The 16,479-nt window shown below is 35.3% G+C and overlaps 1 long non-coding RNA gene across 1 annotated transcript in view; it reads left to right on the forward strand.

The window, feature by feature from the left end:
• Positions 1-3,752: 3,752 nt before the first annotated feature.
• Positions 3,753-16,479, forward strand: part of LOC111089561 — a 23,247-nt gene continuing 10,520 nt past the window's right edge. Inside the window, exon 1 of the long non-coding RNA XR_002613804.1 lies at positions 3,753-4,251. This is a non-coding gene — a long non-coding RNA (uncharacterized LOC111089561). The remainder of the gene's footprint in view (positions 4,252-16,479) is intronic.

The following is a 16,479-nucleotide window of genomic DNA, read 5'->3' on the forward strand; positions in this document are numbered from 1 at the left end:
GGAGGTTACTAGATGTACGGTATTCTTTTATATAAGACGGCAAGAATGTAATTGCACTGCGAACAGAGAGAGAATATTGTTGAGTCGAGCATGTAAGACGCTCGTTGTGAATTATAGCGTTTGTTATAGCGCGACTGTGGAAATTAAGTGTATCGCAAAGCTGTATTCAAAAAGAATAAAACCAGTATTATTTAAGAAAGGACTTGTATCGCTAAAGTTTCATCGGAAAATATTTTTACGGAAAACAAACTAACGAACGGAGGCGTAACACTATCATATTTTTTTGGTGGCTAATATTTCAGTTTTTTCCCATAATATTGTGTGTTGTGTTTCCTGTATATGTTTTGCTATGGATGAATTTTCAGTTTGTTTTTTTTTACATATCCCTTATGCTCATTTAAACGGTATTTTCAATTAAGTTTTGTCTGACCAATGTAAATACTTCCACATTCACATTCTATTTTATATATTCCAGTTTTTTCAGTTAACTGTATTTCGTCTTTCATACTACCTAACATTTGATTTGATCTTATTTATCGATTTAAATATAGGGTATAATATCTGTTGTTTTTAAACAATTTAAATAAACTAGTAGTTAAACCTGGAACACATGGTAAAATTAAGACTTTCTTTCTATTTTTTAATAACTAGGTTTTAAAGTAATAATTTGATCAATTATTATAGCATTAGTGAATTTCTTAACTGCCCTATCTATAATATTCGGATTAAAACCTCTTTCGACTGCTATATATTTAATTAATAACAATTTGTTTTTAAAATCCTTTTGGTTAGTACATATCTTCAAAGCTCAGTTAACATAACTATGAAACGTAGACATTTTTTGTGACCTAGTATGATATGATTCCTGGTGTGGGGGCATAAGAACAGAAAAAGGTTTCCGGTAAACTGATGTTTCTAAATTACCTTGTAGATTCGTTTTCATCAATACATCTAGAAAAGGCAAGCTATTATTTTCTCAGTTTCAAACGTAAATTGTATAGATGGTTCAATGATGTTCAAATATTAAGCAAACTCTGTGCTACGACAGCGGAGGTCACGTGACACTTGTAACACGTCATGCGCTTCTAGAACGTTCATGAAACCTTGAGAGGTTACTAGATATGCGGTATTCTTGTATATAAGCCGCCAAGAACTGACGGCAACAATGTGTAATTGAACTGGGGACAGGGGGAGACGTATTGTTGAGTCGAGCACGTGTGACGTTCGTTGTGAATTATAGCATTTGTTATAGCGTGACTGTGGAAATTAAGTGTATTGCAAAGTTGTATTTAGAAAGAATAAACCAGTTTTATTTAAGAAAGGACTTGTACCCACGACCTTCAGATTGCGAGTCGAGCACCCTAACCGCCTGGCCATGCCGGGCCGCCTGTATGGAATAATAGCTTTTAAAAAAAGATGTGGGCCCAGCATAGCCAGGTGGCTAGGGCGCTTGACTCACAATCTGAGAGATGTAGGCTTCATTCCCCGTCCAACCAAATATGCTCGCCCTTTCAGTCATGAGGTGTTATAATGTGAGGGTCAATCCCACTATCCATTGGTAAAAAAGTAGTCCAAGAGCTGGCGGTGGGTTGTAATGACTAGTTGCCTTCCATCTAGCCTTTCACTGCTAAATTAGGAACGCTAGCGCAGATAGCCCTCGTGTAGCTTTGCACAAAATTCAAAACAAACTGTTACGTCTCTGTTCGTTTGTTAATTTTCCATAGAAATTATTTCTGAGAAGCTTCAGCGATACAAGTCCTTTCTTAAATAAAACTAGTTTATTCTTTCTTAATTCAACTTTGTAATACACTTAATTTCGACAGTCACTTTAACTTCAACACACGCTACAATTCACAACGATTCACTCACTTTACTTATGGTGCCTACCACCCGCTTGACTCAAATATCTGTGTATATATCTTCAATCTCTCTATCTGCAATTCCAATCAATTATCTCGCTTTCTTTGCCGCGCTTATATACAAGAATAGAGGGTATTTGGCAAAGACTAGAGTTGCCAGGAAAAGACAGGATCCTTCTAGAAACCCCAGTGCGCATGCTTCCAGCGTCGCGTGACTTCCGCTGTCGTAACAAAACCAATTAAAAAGGATTACAAAAGAGAGAAGTGTTATAATTGTGAGAAACATAACTATTAAAGCTGAGATTGTAAGGAATCAACAGCTGTTACTTAGACAAGGAGACAGTACCAAGAAGATGTATCTCGGAGCCCAACCAGATTGAAGGAACAACAAAGAGAATATGGGCCATCTCATCTATACAACATAATTCTCTGAAAAGAAAACCACCAAAAAAACATGGTGAATGGACAGTTTTAGTGTACTGATTTACTTGTATATTATGACTGTTCAACAGTCTTCACAGTACTGGATAGGAGGTAATATTATAAGCTACATTTTTAATATATTTTTTATATGTTTGTTTGCTAGAGGACACATGACACAATATTTAGAATTTTCATTAACATTATGATATAGAAATTTAGTGTACAAAAAATGAGTACAGTATAAATAAGAGAAGTGGTGAAGGAGTATTAAGTATTCAGTTCACGGCCAGTCTGTCATTTCAGTATGTGAAAAGTTATTCAGTGAGAGTTATAACGACTATTCTGTTACTAAAGTAACTCGGTGAGTTTTTGTTTGTTTATCCATCAAATCTAATTAAAGGTATGTCTCACAGTTTGTATTGAAACATTATATTTGAAATTAAGCCTACAATGATTTCCGAGATTATTTTGAAAACTCTATTAGGAAAATAAGTTTATAACTTCAGTGGGGCTGTGGAAACTTATAGAAAACAAGAAGTAAAAGTTGTCTGGCACAAATGTTATTTTTACCAAATAATCCAGAATATCCTCCCAACGATAAAACAATAGAAGATAGAACACCTTACAACAATAATTTATAGGCCGTGAATAAAAAACGTAAGCCTATAGTGTCCATTTTTTTCTCTCCTTATATTCGAACCAAAAGTTGTTTTACAATACTTTTAAAAAGTACGTTATTTTGCCCTCTGGTGTGGAAAATGACTATTATTTGATATGTAGTTATTGAGTTGACCGTGAAATTTGCAGTAACTGTCTATTAGAGAAACACTAGTAGAAAATATATTGGTGACGATACGATATTGTTGCGTATCTGCTCGTTTGTTAATTTCCGGTATAAATTATTTCCGAGGAACTTCAGCCATACAAGTCCTTTTTTAACTAAAACTAGTTTATTCTTTCTGGATACAACTTTATAATACTGTTACGTCTCCGTTCGTTAGTTAATTTTCCGCAAATTCGTTCCGACGAAACTTTAGCGACACAAGTCCTTTCTTAAATAAAATTGGTTTATTCTTTCTGAATATAACTTTGCGATACACTTAATTTCAACAGTCACACTATAATTCTCAACGAACGTCTCACTTCAACAATACTCCGTTCAGTAACACACTCTCTGACTGCAGTTCAATTACTCATTACCCTGTTCCGTCACGTTGTGAGCGTCTTATATATACCATACTACCCCCAATCTAGTAATCTCCCGACAATTCACGAAGGTTCGAGAAAGAAGTGGCGTGATACTAGTCACGTGACCTTGCTGACGCAACAATACACATAATTTCCACAGTCAATACTGTTTGCAATCTCGATAACAAAACACACACTTTATATTACCGTCACTACCGCTCGCTTGACTCGATTATCTATCTATCTATCTGCAATTATCATCTCGCTTTATTTGTCAGGCTTATATACTACAAATGAGAGCGTCTGAAACAGAACAATTCACGATCCTTCAAGAATCTCATCACGTGACTAATGCTGTCGTAACAATATACTAGTGCAGCTCTAATGTAGAGGACAATGTTTAGAACGTTTTCCACCTTTTGTCTTTAAGTATCTTTAACTACAGTATAAGTACAAAATTCTGGGTTTAAAATAACTATTACGCTTTCTAAGAAACACTTAGTTCATGAATATAATAAAGTTTTATGCCAGATAGGAATATATATTGGGTGTCTAACATTAATAATAATGATTAGAAGACCTGGAGGTATTACAAATGTACAAATAATAGTAGCAGCAGTAGTTGGATTCGTTTCAGGGGTATATATTTGGAATTCACCTTTAGAAAAATATGCGAAGAAAAGACGGAATGAATTAAGTAAACATGAAAATCAACGTTAGATTACTACTAGTAGGATGCAGAAGTAAAATAAAGACCTAAGCTCGTTGGACTTGTGTAACGGTAAGTTATACTTATAAGTTATAGTTATACTAACGTTAACCATTTAACGTGAAATTTGAATAAATTAATAAGCCTGATTTATTCTAATAGTAAAACTAAAAGTAACAATGGATTAATCTATAGATTATATAGCCAATAATTATATAAAGTTAAACAAGGTCTTGTTACTGTTAGGCTGTCTCCGATTGTAAACTTGTAAGTTATACAGTGATAATGAAAAAGTGAAACTAGGTAAGAAGCCTGAGAGTTTTCTTTTGTTTTAACTGTTGTTACATTTACATATACATGTTAAAGTTGGTCCGATCTATGATATTAAATAATGGATCTGACGAAATGTCATAACATTATTCACATGGCTAAATTAATTTAGGTTTAGGCCCTTATGCAGAATGTTTGAAAGAGGGGTTCTAATTTGTGAGATCAAAAGCCAACACATATGTATTAACATAACATTTTGGGACAACATGGGACTTATTGGTCCATCTCGGCTGTTCCATCCTCTAAACTGAATTAAAATGATTAAAAAAAAATAAACCCAGCCCTTTTCATTCATATACTTATCAAGTTTTTTCTTAAACTCACTTAAATTTACTGCCTCTACAACATCTGAAAGCAACTCATTCCAAAAGCCAACCACCTTGTTAGAAAAATGAAAATGTCTTAGCTGAAGATGACTCTTACCATGCCAAAATTTACATTTGTGGCCCCTAGACCTACTTTTATCATTGTTAAATATAAAAAAGATTATGCATCAACACTATCAATTTACAATCTTAAACAGCTCAATCGGATCCCCTTTAACTCTTCATTTTCTTTCAAGAGAACACAATTTGAGAGATTTCAGCATCTCCTTGTATGACAACCCCCTCCATCCCAGGCACCATTCAAGTAATCCTTCTCTGAACTCTTTCCAACAATTCAATGTCTTTCCCGAGGTAAGGAGCCCAAGACTGAACATAGTATTCCAAATGTGGCCTAACCAGTGACCTGTACAATGAAAGTATAACCTCTTTTGACTTGTATTTAATATTTCTGTAGATACAACCTAAAATCGTATTTGCCCTACCACCAGTAATAGCACACTGTTTGGATGGCTTTGGAGACAGATGGACTATTACACCAAGATCCTTTTCCTTCATAACACTATTAAGGTTATTCTCATCCAAATTATACGTATAATTCAAATTATGAGAACCCACATGCATTATCTTGCATTTATTATAATTTAAACCCATCTGCTATTTATTTGCCCAACTCACTAAATGATCTAAATCCTTTTGTAAATCAGTATCATTCTCTTCACAGCTAGCAACACCCAAGACCTTAATATCATCTGCAAAAATAAGGAATTTATTGATTATCCCTTCATCGATGTCATTGATGTAAATCAAAAAAAGCAAAGGTCCTAAGACTGAGCCCTGGGGTACCCCACTTGTGGCATTAATCCAGTTTGAATGAACTCCATTTGTAACAACCTTCTGCTTTCTTCCATCCAGCCACTCTTCTATCCAATTTGCTAACTTAACCCCCACACCTACAGAGATCATTTTTTTACAAGCCTTTTATGTGGCACCTTGTCAAATGCTTTTTGAAAATCCAAATACACCAAATCTCAACACTCTTAACCTCATCTACATAAGCAGTAACCTTTTCAAAGAATGTTAAAAGATTTGTAAGACAAGATTTTCCCTTAGTGAAGCCATGTTGACTATCCAATAAAATTCTAAACTTTGTTAAAGGACTTTGAAAAGCATCTTTTAACAGACTTTCCAAAATTTTTCCTACAACTGATGTAAGACTAATGGGTCTATAATTACTGGAACAATTTTTATCACCTCCCTTGAAAAGAGGAGTTACATTCGCTAACTTCCAATCTTCTGGTACCTGCCTACTATTCAAGGACTGACAAAACATAATAGTAAGTAGCTCACATATCCAATCTTTAACCTCTTTGAAACCCTTGGGGAAATATTATCTGGCCCAGGAGACTTATCATTTTCTTAAATGTCCCAATTTTTTATTAACCAGATCACAATTAATGCAGTCATCTTGTTTGATCTCATTTCCATTTAGCAACTGATCAAGATGTGGAATACTGCTTAAATCTTTGTTAGTAAAAACTGAAGAAAAAACAAAATTTAATAACCCAGCCATCTCATAACCATTAGACACTAGCCTTCCTTTATGATCCCACAAGGGTCCTATCCCCATCCTAACATTTTGTTTACCCTTAATGTATTTAAAGAAATCCTTACTGTTAATTTTTACATTTTCAGCTAACCTTTTGTCATATTCCTTTTTTATGTACTGATTTCCTGTTTCACCACCTTTCTTGATCTTCTATAATCTTCTAAATCTCCTGTCATACCAGTTAATTTAAATTTCTTAAATTCATGATGCTTTTCTTTAATTTTATTTCTTAAACTGTATGTAAGCCAAGTGGTTTTTTTACTTGTAGCTACCTTTCTCTTTCTATAAGGAACATGTTTACCTTGAATATTTAAAAATATATTCAAATAACTCAGCTGCCCAATTCACAACAGATAATTATTGTTGCATCCCTTCAAAATTTGTTTTTTTGAAATTTGTAACCAAAATATCATTATTCCTTATCTCCATATGCAGGAAGACATTGAGCTTAATAGAGCAATGATCACTTGCACCCAGATATTCTTCAATTTCCACCCTCTCAATCATTTTTGTATTTGAAGTTAACAGTAAGTATAAAATAGCATTGTTTCTAGTTTTTTCCTTGACTAACTGGTGAAGAAAGCCATCCTGAACATTTTCCAAAAATCTTTCTCCCTCATGATTTGACTCTAGAATTTCCAAATCTATATGCCTGAAAATAAAATTACTCATAATTATGACTTTATTAACAGCTGAAATCTTAATCTCGTTTAGGGTCTCATTAATTTCATCAGTATCATTTAGTGATCTGTAACAAATTCCAACTAAAATATATCCACTATATATCCTCCTTACATACTAACATTAATTTATATCCACTAATAGAAACCCAAATGGGTTCAATGGGTTCAAATGGATTCAATCTTTTTGCTATTATCTTTGATATCTTCAACTTCAACAGGATACAACTCACATTTTACATATAAAGCCACTCCTCCACCTTCTTTAATACTTTATCCCAATTAAATAGCCTGTAACCGTGTATTTCAAAGAAATTTCTGTCATCAAAACCATCTAAGTTTAAACATGTTTCAGTTATTCCCATTATATCAAAATCCTCGATTTCTACCAGTGCTCTAATGTCATGTCTTTTATTTCTTATACTTCTAGCATTACAATAGTAACAATTAAGCCTATCCTTATAACTACTTCTATACTATTTTCCTATGCTAAACTTTCTCTGCCTCTTATTCTTTTTGCATTCACTTTTTCCTGGCCCTCACCACTGCCTAGTTCTTGTTTAAAACTTCCCTTACAGCTGAGTTAAAGCTTTAGCAAACAAGTCAGCCCCTACTCTATTTAAATGTAAACCATCCATTGCAAAATGCTCCCTTCTTCCACTGAACTGATCCCACAAGTTCAACCAGCCATTCTGCACCTCCTTACATACTAACTTAAGCCTAGCATTTAGCCCTAGTGACCTACTTATAACTTCATCCCCACAGTTAATTCTGGGCAGTATCCCAGATAAAATTTAGTTATGAGCATTTTCTTTAAATGCCTTTATCAATCCCTTGTATTTATTAATTAGCTTCTCTGACCTACCTTTCCAGTCTGTATTTCACTGGAGAAGATACGGGCCTGAGTTGCCCGTGTGTCGGCTTGCGGCTACAGCTTCCAGTGAATCCACACCTGCTGCTTCATCGTTCACCCATTGCCACAAGGCTTTGGTAGATGAAGATGACTTGTACATGAGTTGGATTTAAGTGAGGGAGAGTTGCACAGTGTCAGCTTCACTCTCTTGTCTGGACACATCAGGCACCAGTAGCAAGACCTGGTTAAGATGAGTGAAAAATGAGTCAGGATGCAGGAGCTGCTGGAATGGTGACAGAGTTAGACTATAAGATAATAGATCTCAGGCTTTGCAAGGGGCATGATACTTAATTATAGTATTGTTATTACAGATTAGTTCTATCAATAGAAGTATTCAGAAAGGAACAATTTTCCACTGAAGAAAGCATTAACTTCCAACTGCTGTTGAAAAACCAAGAAAAAGATATTTGGATAGGTTTGTACAGTGCAACAGACACCAGTTGATCAATGTCATAACAGTCATTAAGATTCAGTTACATAAATCTCCAACTGTACCATATGAAGGACATTACAGAAACTGTCATATGGTAGCATAACGTCACTTGTATTAGATATAACTTGGAAAGTATTGCTTTAATGATGTTTATAGTGTAAATAGTGGACAGTGACTGGAAGCACGTAATGTAGTCTGACTAATATTTTATTCCCCTTTTGTTATGATTGTATTAATAATGAGAAAACCAGATGAAGTACTTGAACTTGTTTCTGATATTTTAAACTGTATAGGATAAAATTTTAATAAAAACTTTTCATGAAAACACAGTATTTTGCCAGATCAGGGACATAGCAAGAGCTCATATTCAATTCTTCTACTTGTTCATAATTTTACCATTAAACATGAAGTGCAGTTTTTGTGAAGTAGCTTGAAATTGTTTTAAATAAAATTTTTGTAATACCTTTAACAAAATCATTTTCAGAAAATGCAGATTTATACAAGGATAAAGGGTTCCAGCCAGTGATAAGCATGTTAAATATCTCAGTATCATAACTGACACAGTTGAAATTATCACTAAATTGCTTATGCTTGAAGTGTTTAAAAACCCAATTGATAAATGTTAGATATGTATTGTTTCAATAGTTACAATGGGCCTAATTGTACTCTTTTTCCCCCTCCCTCCTCAGCATCAGAAAAACAGGTATTTTAACTTCCCTAACTACAAACGAGGATAACTGTATTTAAGCACATTTGGGTAACGTTTTTTTCTACAATTTTTAGCAAGTTTATTCAATGTAATTTGTTGGCATTCTTATAAACAAGATGTAGAAAGATCAAAATACGTGCTATTTCTCACTCTTAAGTAAAAGTTGCATACCACAGTGATTGTTGTGTAAAGGCTCATACTTATTTCACCCTGCTTCTGTGTCATATCCTCCAGGAGTGAGATATATTCATTGGAAGACATTCATATGAGAGGTCATAACTTCATCATATAGGTCATTGGTTAGGACACATTTGGAGTATTGTGTTCAATAGTGGGTGCCTTACATTAGAAATGATACTCAGAGGAGTGCTATTAGGATGATACCTGGTATGGAAAAATTGTCATTTGAGGACAGGTTAAAATCTCTGAGATTGTTTTCCCTTGAAAAAGAAAAACTTAAAAGGGGGTCTGATAGAGGCATTTAAGGTTGTTAAAGGAATTAATATTGTAGATGCATCATCTTTTTTGTACTTAGTAGTGAGACTAGGGGACACAAATGTAAATTTTGGCAGGAGTCATCTTCTGCTAAGACAGCTTTATTTTTCTAATAGGGTAGTTGGCATTTATAATGGGTTGTCTTCAGATGTGTTTGATGCAGTTAATTTAAGCATGTTTATGAGAAGGACTGATAAATAGCTGAATGATAACTGTTGGCTTTGAATGTTTTATTTTTAAAGTTTAGTGAATGGGATGGCCTATATGTAGATGGACAACAGGTCCATTGTTGTCCTTAACTTATATATATGAATCAGTTGTGGAATTACCTCACTTGGAAATGTACAGTAGGAATTATTATTGATGTAGGTTATCTAAGTTGTAAACATTGCAGTGTAAGCCTGTTGATTAAATATTCTTGTACATTTCCTCAGTTGAAGAGCACCTTTACCCTTAAGAGAGAAAGCTGTGAACTTTGGCTTCCAAAAAGGTACCTTACTTCTGCTCATATATATAGCTATTCTCATTCAGTATTGCCCTCTATTTGGCACATTTTTTTGCATGGCACAAGCCTTTCACTCCCACGTACTCCTTGGTTCACATGATTTAACTGATTCATGCATGCAAATTACCATGCAACAAACTTTCACTAATAGACGTGCCCAACACACATGACTCATGACTTCCTCTATGCTATTCTACCTAACTATCACTTCTCGTTTGGTAGTGCTCATGTTCAGACATTTTATTTAGTGCTCTCTAAAATCAAATTTGAATTTTGTAGCATTTATTTTCTAGCTTCAAACCCTTTATTTTCCATAATATTGTGGTATTATTTCATTTTCGAAACCCAGTCACAGACCTTGATTAATATTTTGTTTTTCAATCTTTACCAACACAATTGTGTTTGGTTTATGGTATGAATTCTGAAGCGCATGTTGCCACATCAGAGGTTGCACCTTCTACCTGCACATTTACTTAGGCTTCAGGTTGGGATAACTTGTCTTTGGAATTATAGGCAATTATTTGTCGAGAGATTGATTATTATTTGAGCCAACCTTCTTCTCCGGATGTTGCCCAACTTCCTTCTGAATAAGCCTAACCTGTTCAGGATGATGATGAATTTGACAGCCAACATCCTCCGCCCTGAATTTGCCACATCTTCCCCAGTTCCTACTGTGGGTTTCATCAGGCCTAATACAGCCTTTTTGGAAATGATTTAACTGGTATGTTCTGTTTTCTCCCTTTTCCTGATTTTCTCTAATCCTCTATCTTTATTGTTACATGATACTCCTTATTCTCAGTATTTTGTGTTTCCACCCTCTCCTGATATTGTGGTTCATGTTGAGCATTTTGTATCTCAGTTACATAAAGGCACAGGCATGCCTCGCCCTCCGTAGGCTTTGGACTAGTTTGCTTTAGCCTACCATCAGGCTGATTTTCCATTCTTGGATTTGCAGCTGATGGAATCCATTTTACCTGTTTGGAGGACAGACCCTGATTGTCCTGTTCTTTTGTCCCATGCCCAATTTTCTCGCCTTTGTCTTACCATAACATCTGCTATGTTCCCTCCACACTAGTTGCCCTTCACAGAGTGCAGCCCTTCTGGATTGGGATGTCAGTGTGCTTCACTGCCTTATTTTACCTTCATTTGAACCTATTTCTTGTTGTTTCATGTTTCATTTATCCCTTAAAGTATTTCTTCCTCCTTTTGGCCTGTGGACCTTATCGGTCAAATTTATTTCCCATCAATATTTCACATACTCTGTATCATTCCTCTTATCCTCTCCATTCGTGGATCGATCTTTCCTTCTCAAGACTGTGCCGGCTCGTCAGGATAATTCCTCCTCCTTGCCAATTTCCCACATTTATTCCCAGTCTGATCTGGATAGACTTCTATGTCTTGTTCGTGCACTTTGTTGTCATATTGCCTGCATGGCTTCCTTCCACCATAGCTGTTTCAGTCTATTCATCCCTTGACAACTATCCTCTGTTCGTGATCTCTCTTCTTCCACCTGTACCAACTGGATTTGGCTTTTAACTTGATTGTCTTATTCTTCCTTGTCTCCTTTCCCCATCAATTATTTCTGGTGTCTTTCCATCAGATATGGCACCTCACATTTTCCCTGGCATCTCATCTGAATTGTTCATTGGAGGAAATTCTTCAAGCGAGTATGTGGACCACTATGCATACTTTTATTTCTCACTATCTACATTGTATTGCTGTTTCTTCCTCTTCTGGTTATTGTCTTCCACCTGTTTCCATTCTTCAGACTTAGTGTGACTGTAATTGGGTAAGTTCTTTTTTCTTTTTAGGTGGCTTGTTCCATGTTTTGTTCTGGATACTGCTCTGTGGCAAGTGGTGCTTGACCAAGTATACTTCATTCACTTAGATTTGTACTCAAATCTGCACTGCAAGTCAATGTTTTTTTTCCATCTTTCCATGGCCACTCAACACACACTGTTTGGTGCTTTTCCATATACTAGAGATGAGATGTTCTGCATGATCATTTGTAAGTTATTCTTCGCAATATATTTACTTCATATATATGCTCGTTCCAGATCGTGTTCACCCATGGTCTTCATGGGCAAAGCAGAAGGTGGATTGCTGCCCATCCCTGCCATTCCTTAGATTGAATAAATTGGGTTTGGTCTGTTTTCAATATAGGGTTTTGTGGTCACCCATTGCAGTATCTTCGGGGTGTACGTTTCTCTGGACTCTCCACTGCATATTTTTCCTCCCGTTTCTTCCAGTGGAGTAAGAACGTCCTTAGTACTTTCCAGTTCCAAGCCGCTGGGATAGTGGACCATGGAGGTATCCCACAGAATGAGAGATATACAATAATGCCTCCATTCAATTTAGAGTAGGGTGGTGGTGTTCTGCTTGGGTAGATATGATTGGGATCCCTCATCCTACTCGGGGGTTGAGTTTTGGTTTTAGAGCTGAACCAATCACCTTATTATTCATACTCATGTTGTGATGATTGGGATCTCTCATCCTAACCCTATTTGGATATCGGTTCCCAACAGTTGAGTTTTGGATTTAAAGCTGAACTAATCCCTATATGTCCTCACACATGTCGTGAGATTGGGATCCCTCATCCTACCCCCACATGGAGGTTGTTTCCCAGAGGTTGAGTTTTGAATTACAGCTGAACAAGTTGACATGATGCCTCACACATGTAGTATTCTGGCATAAATGTAGTTCACCCCTTTGATTGGGATCCCTCATCCTACCCCTGCATGGATTCCAGTTCTCAGCAGTTGGGTTTTGGATTTAGAGTTGAACCAGTCACCATAAGTCCTCGTGCATGTGTTCAGAGTATCTCTGCACCCTAACTCAATTTATCTCGGGTGTGCTTCCCTGTGTTGTGGGTCACTTGGTGCACTTGATCGTTGCTCTGCTTTTTCCTCTTACGCTACCCCTCAGTGTCTTTATGCTGAGGATGTTACTTCATTTGGGGTGGTTACATTCTGTTTGACTTGAGGGGATATATCTGTATTTCACTCTGCTCACATGTGCCCTTTTCACTATTCAGTGGAGAGAATTCTCCCTCCAGTTGGCTGAACGTGAGGTCAAGATGGTATGGTCCTCATTTCCTAACCCCACTTAGATGTTTGTCCCTGACTGTCAAGTTTTGAACTGTAGTTGTCTTACCGACAGTATGATCCTCATACTATCCCCACATGGATGTCAGTCCCTGGCCATCGAGTTTTGGATGCAGTTGTCTTGCCGTGTGTGGTCCATTTCACCCTAGTGACTCTATACCTTGGGGCAAATCCCTTCCTTTTTCTGCTACAGGTTGTGATTTTCAAATTTGTTTGCCTGACTTAGTCTCACTTTTTCCATGTCTGGGTGAAGAGTATACCTGATACAGAAGTGATGCGCTCTTCAACGTATCGTTCTCTTTTTTGGTGTCCTCTTGGGAGTGTCCTTCAGATGCTTTCGAAGGATGCCTCTCTTTTTTTCTCTTGTTGGAAGTTATAATTTTCTTACACTGAAAATATATTTCTGACAAGTACTTACTTCTGCTCACACTTCCCAACCTTTCCTTCCAATTGTCTACTGGTGCTTCATCTTCTGCCTAAACTCGAAGTGATAATTAGGAAGAATAGCATAGAGGGAGTCACATGAGGTTTGTTGCATGATAATTTGTATGTGTGAATCAGTTAAACATTGTGAACCAAGGGGTACGTAGGAGTAAAAGACTTGTAGTGTGCAAACAATTTTTTGCAAATAGAGGGAAGCACTGAAGGTGAATAGCTATGTATGTTAGCAGAAGTATGTACCTGTTGTAAAATATATTTTTACTGTAGGAAAATTATAATTTACTTCAGTTTGTAAAAGTTTGAATACCACAGAATGTTGTCTGAATTTTATTAATATAATCACTTTTGATTAAAAGGACAACTCACTTGTCAGTATGTGGTTGAATAATCTATTATAGTAATCCCTTAATTGAGATTTAGAGGAAGACAGTTATGCAAATTACATGATCTAAAAAATTATGAAATTGGTTAATATATAACCTCCAAACATTTCCCAAGAAAATGATGTAAGAATACTGTCTTTTAGGTTTTGAAAGTTTTCCACAACAATATCTGTCGAACTTGCAAAAATGAAAATGATATTTTCAAATGTTAAAACACAAACTACTGTTTGTGCCTTTAAGATACTGCAATACTATAAGTTTTGAAAGAAAAATATTGAATAAGGGTGAATTTCTTACTTGGAAGATATAAGGATATTGTAATAATTTAATGAGTTGGACAATTTTTGATACTTTTTCAAGAAAACTTATTGAATCCTCAAATCTCTCTACTCTGCCTAATTACAATGAACCCATCATTTTTACTCCGACTTTCCTCTCAAAACTACCCACTTTATTTTTCAAGTCGTTAAAATTTCATCTAACCCACTTCTTTTTTTCATGTCATTAATGGTTTATGTAAAACTTCTCTTTTTCAAGTAATTTAAGACTTCATCTAACCCACTTTATTTTTCAATTCTTTAATGCTTCGTCTAACCCACATTCTTTTTTTTCAGTTCTTTAGCACTTCTTTTTTTCAATTCCTTAGCACTACTTCTAACCTACTTGTTTTTCAATTCTTTAGCACTTCTTCTAATCTACTACTTTTTTCAATTGTTTAGCACTTTTAACCTATTTTTTATTGTTTAGCACTTCTTCTGGCCTACTTCTATTTTTAAATTTTTTAGTACTTCTTGTAACCTACTTCTCTTTGTTTTCATTTCTTTAGTACATCTTCTATCCTTCTTTTTCCATTCTTTACCACTTCTTTTAACCAACTTTTTCAAATCTTTAGCATTTCTTCTAATCTACTTCATTATTTTCAATACTTTAGCACTTCTTCTAACCTACTTTTTAAATTTTTTACCACTTCTTTTAACCAACTTTTTCAATTCTTTAGCAATTCTAACCTACTTTTTTACTTTAGCTCTTCTTTTAACCTCTTCTTTTTTTTCATGTCTTTAGTGCTTCTTCAAACCTACTTCTATTTTTTATTCATAAACATTTCTTCTAACCTACTTTTTCTTTTATTCTTTTGCACTTCTTCTAACCTACTTCTTTTTTTTCTGATTCTTTAGCATTTTTTTTTCTAACCTACTTTTTTGTCAATTCTTTAGCACTTATTCTAACCTAGTTTTTTTTCAATTTATAAACACTTCTTCTAACCTACTTTATTCTTTTATTCTTGAGCACTTATTGTAACCTGGTGTTTTTTTTCAATTCTTTAGCACTTTTACTAACCTACTTCTTTTTTCTAATTCTTTAGCATTTCTTCTAACTTTCTTCTTTGTCAATTCTCTAGCACTTATTCTAACCTAGTTTAATTTTCAAATCTCTAGCACTTATTCTAACCTAGTTTTCTTTAACATTTCTTCTAACCTACTTTTTTGTCAATTCTCTAGCACTTATTCTAACCTAGTTTATTTTCAATTCTTTAGCACTTCTGCTAACCTACTTTTTTCTATTATTCTTTAGTAATTTTTTTAACCCACTGTTGCGTCAGCGAGGTCACGTGACTAGTGTCACGCCACATTTTCTAGAAATATCCTGTTCCTTCGTGAATTTACTAGATTGGCGGTAGTCTGGTATATATAAGATGGTCACAACGTGACGGAAACAGTGTAGTATTGAGTAATTGAACTGCAGTCAGAGAAAATATTGTTGGCCACGTGAGATATAGCGTTTGTTATAGCGCGACTGTTGAAACTAAGTGGTATTTTATTAAGTTTTATTAAGAAAGGACTTGTGTCGCTAAAGTTTCGTCGGAACGAAGTTACGGAAAATTAATTAATGACTGGAGGCGTAACAAATTGGTGTCAGAGAGTGGGACAGAAAATAAAAACAAAAAAAAGAAGAAGAAGAAGATGGAAACGAGAGGCGGAAAATCAAACTACAGCTTAGCAGATTTGATGGCAGCAATACAAGAACAGCAAAAGAAACAAGAAGAACGAGAAGAGAAATTACAACAGTTGTTAGAAGAAAAAGAAAAGAAACATGAAGAACGAGAAAATAAAGAAGAAGAGAGACAACAGCAGTTGCAAGAAAACCTACAACAATGGCAGCTCGAACAGCAAAGTAAAGAAGAGAGACTACAGCAGTGATTGGAGGAGAAAGAAAATAAACAAGAAGAGATATTACAGCAGTTGTTAGAGGAAAAAGAAAAGAAATAAGAAGAAAAATTACAGCAGTAGCAATTGGAACAAGAAAGGAAACAGGAAGAAAGTCAGCAGCAACTACAGGAAAGTCAACAACAGTGGCAAGAAGTACAACTTGAAAAC

This window comes from Limulus polyphemus, unplaced genomic scaffold (assembly GCF_000517525.1).
Source record: "Limulus polyphemus unplaced genomic scaffold, Limulus_polyphemus-2.1.2 Scaffold6625, whole genome shotgun sequence".
Classification (NCBI taxonomy): domain Eukaryota; kingdom Metazoa; phylum Arthropoda; class Merostomata; order Xiphosura; family Limulidae; genus Limulus; species Limulus polyphemus.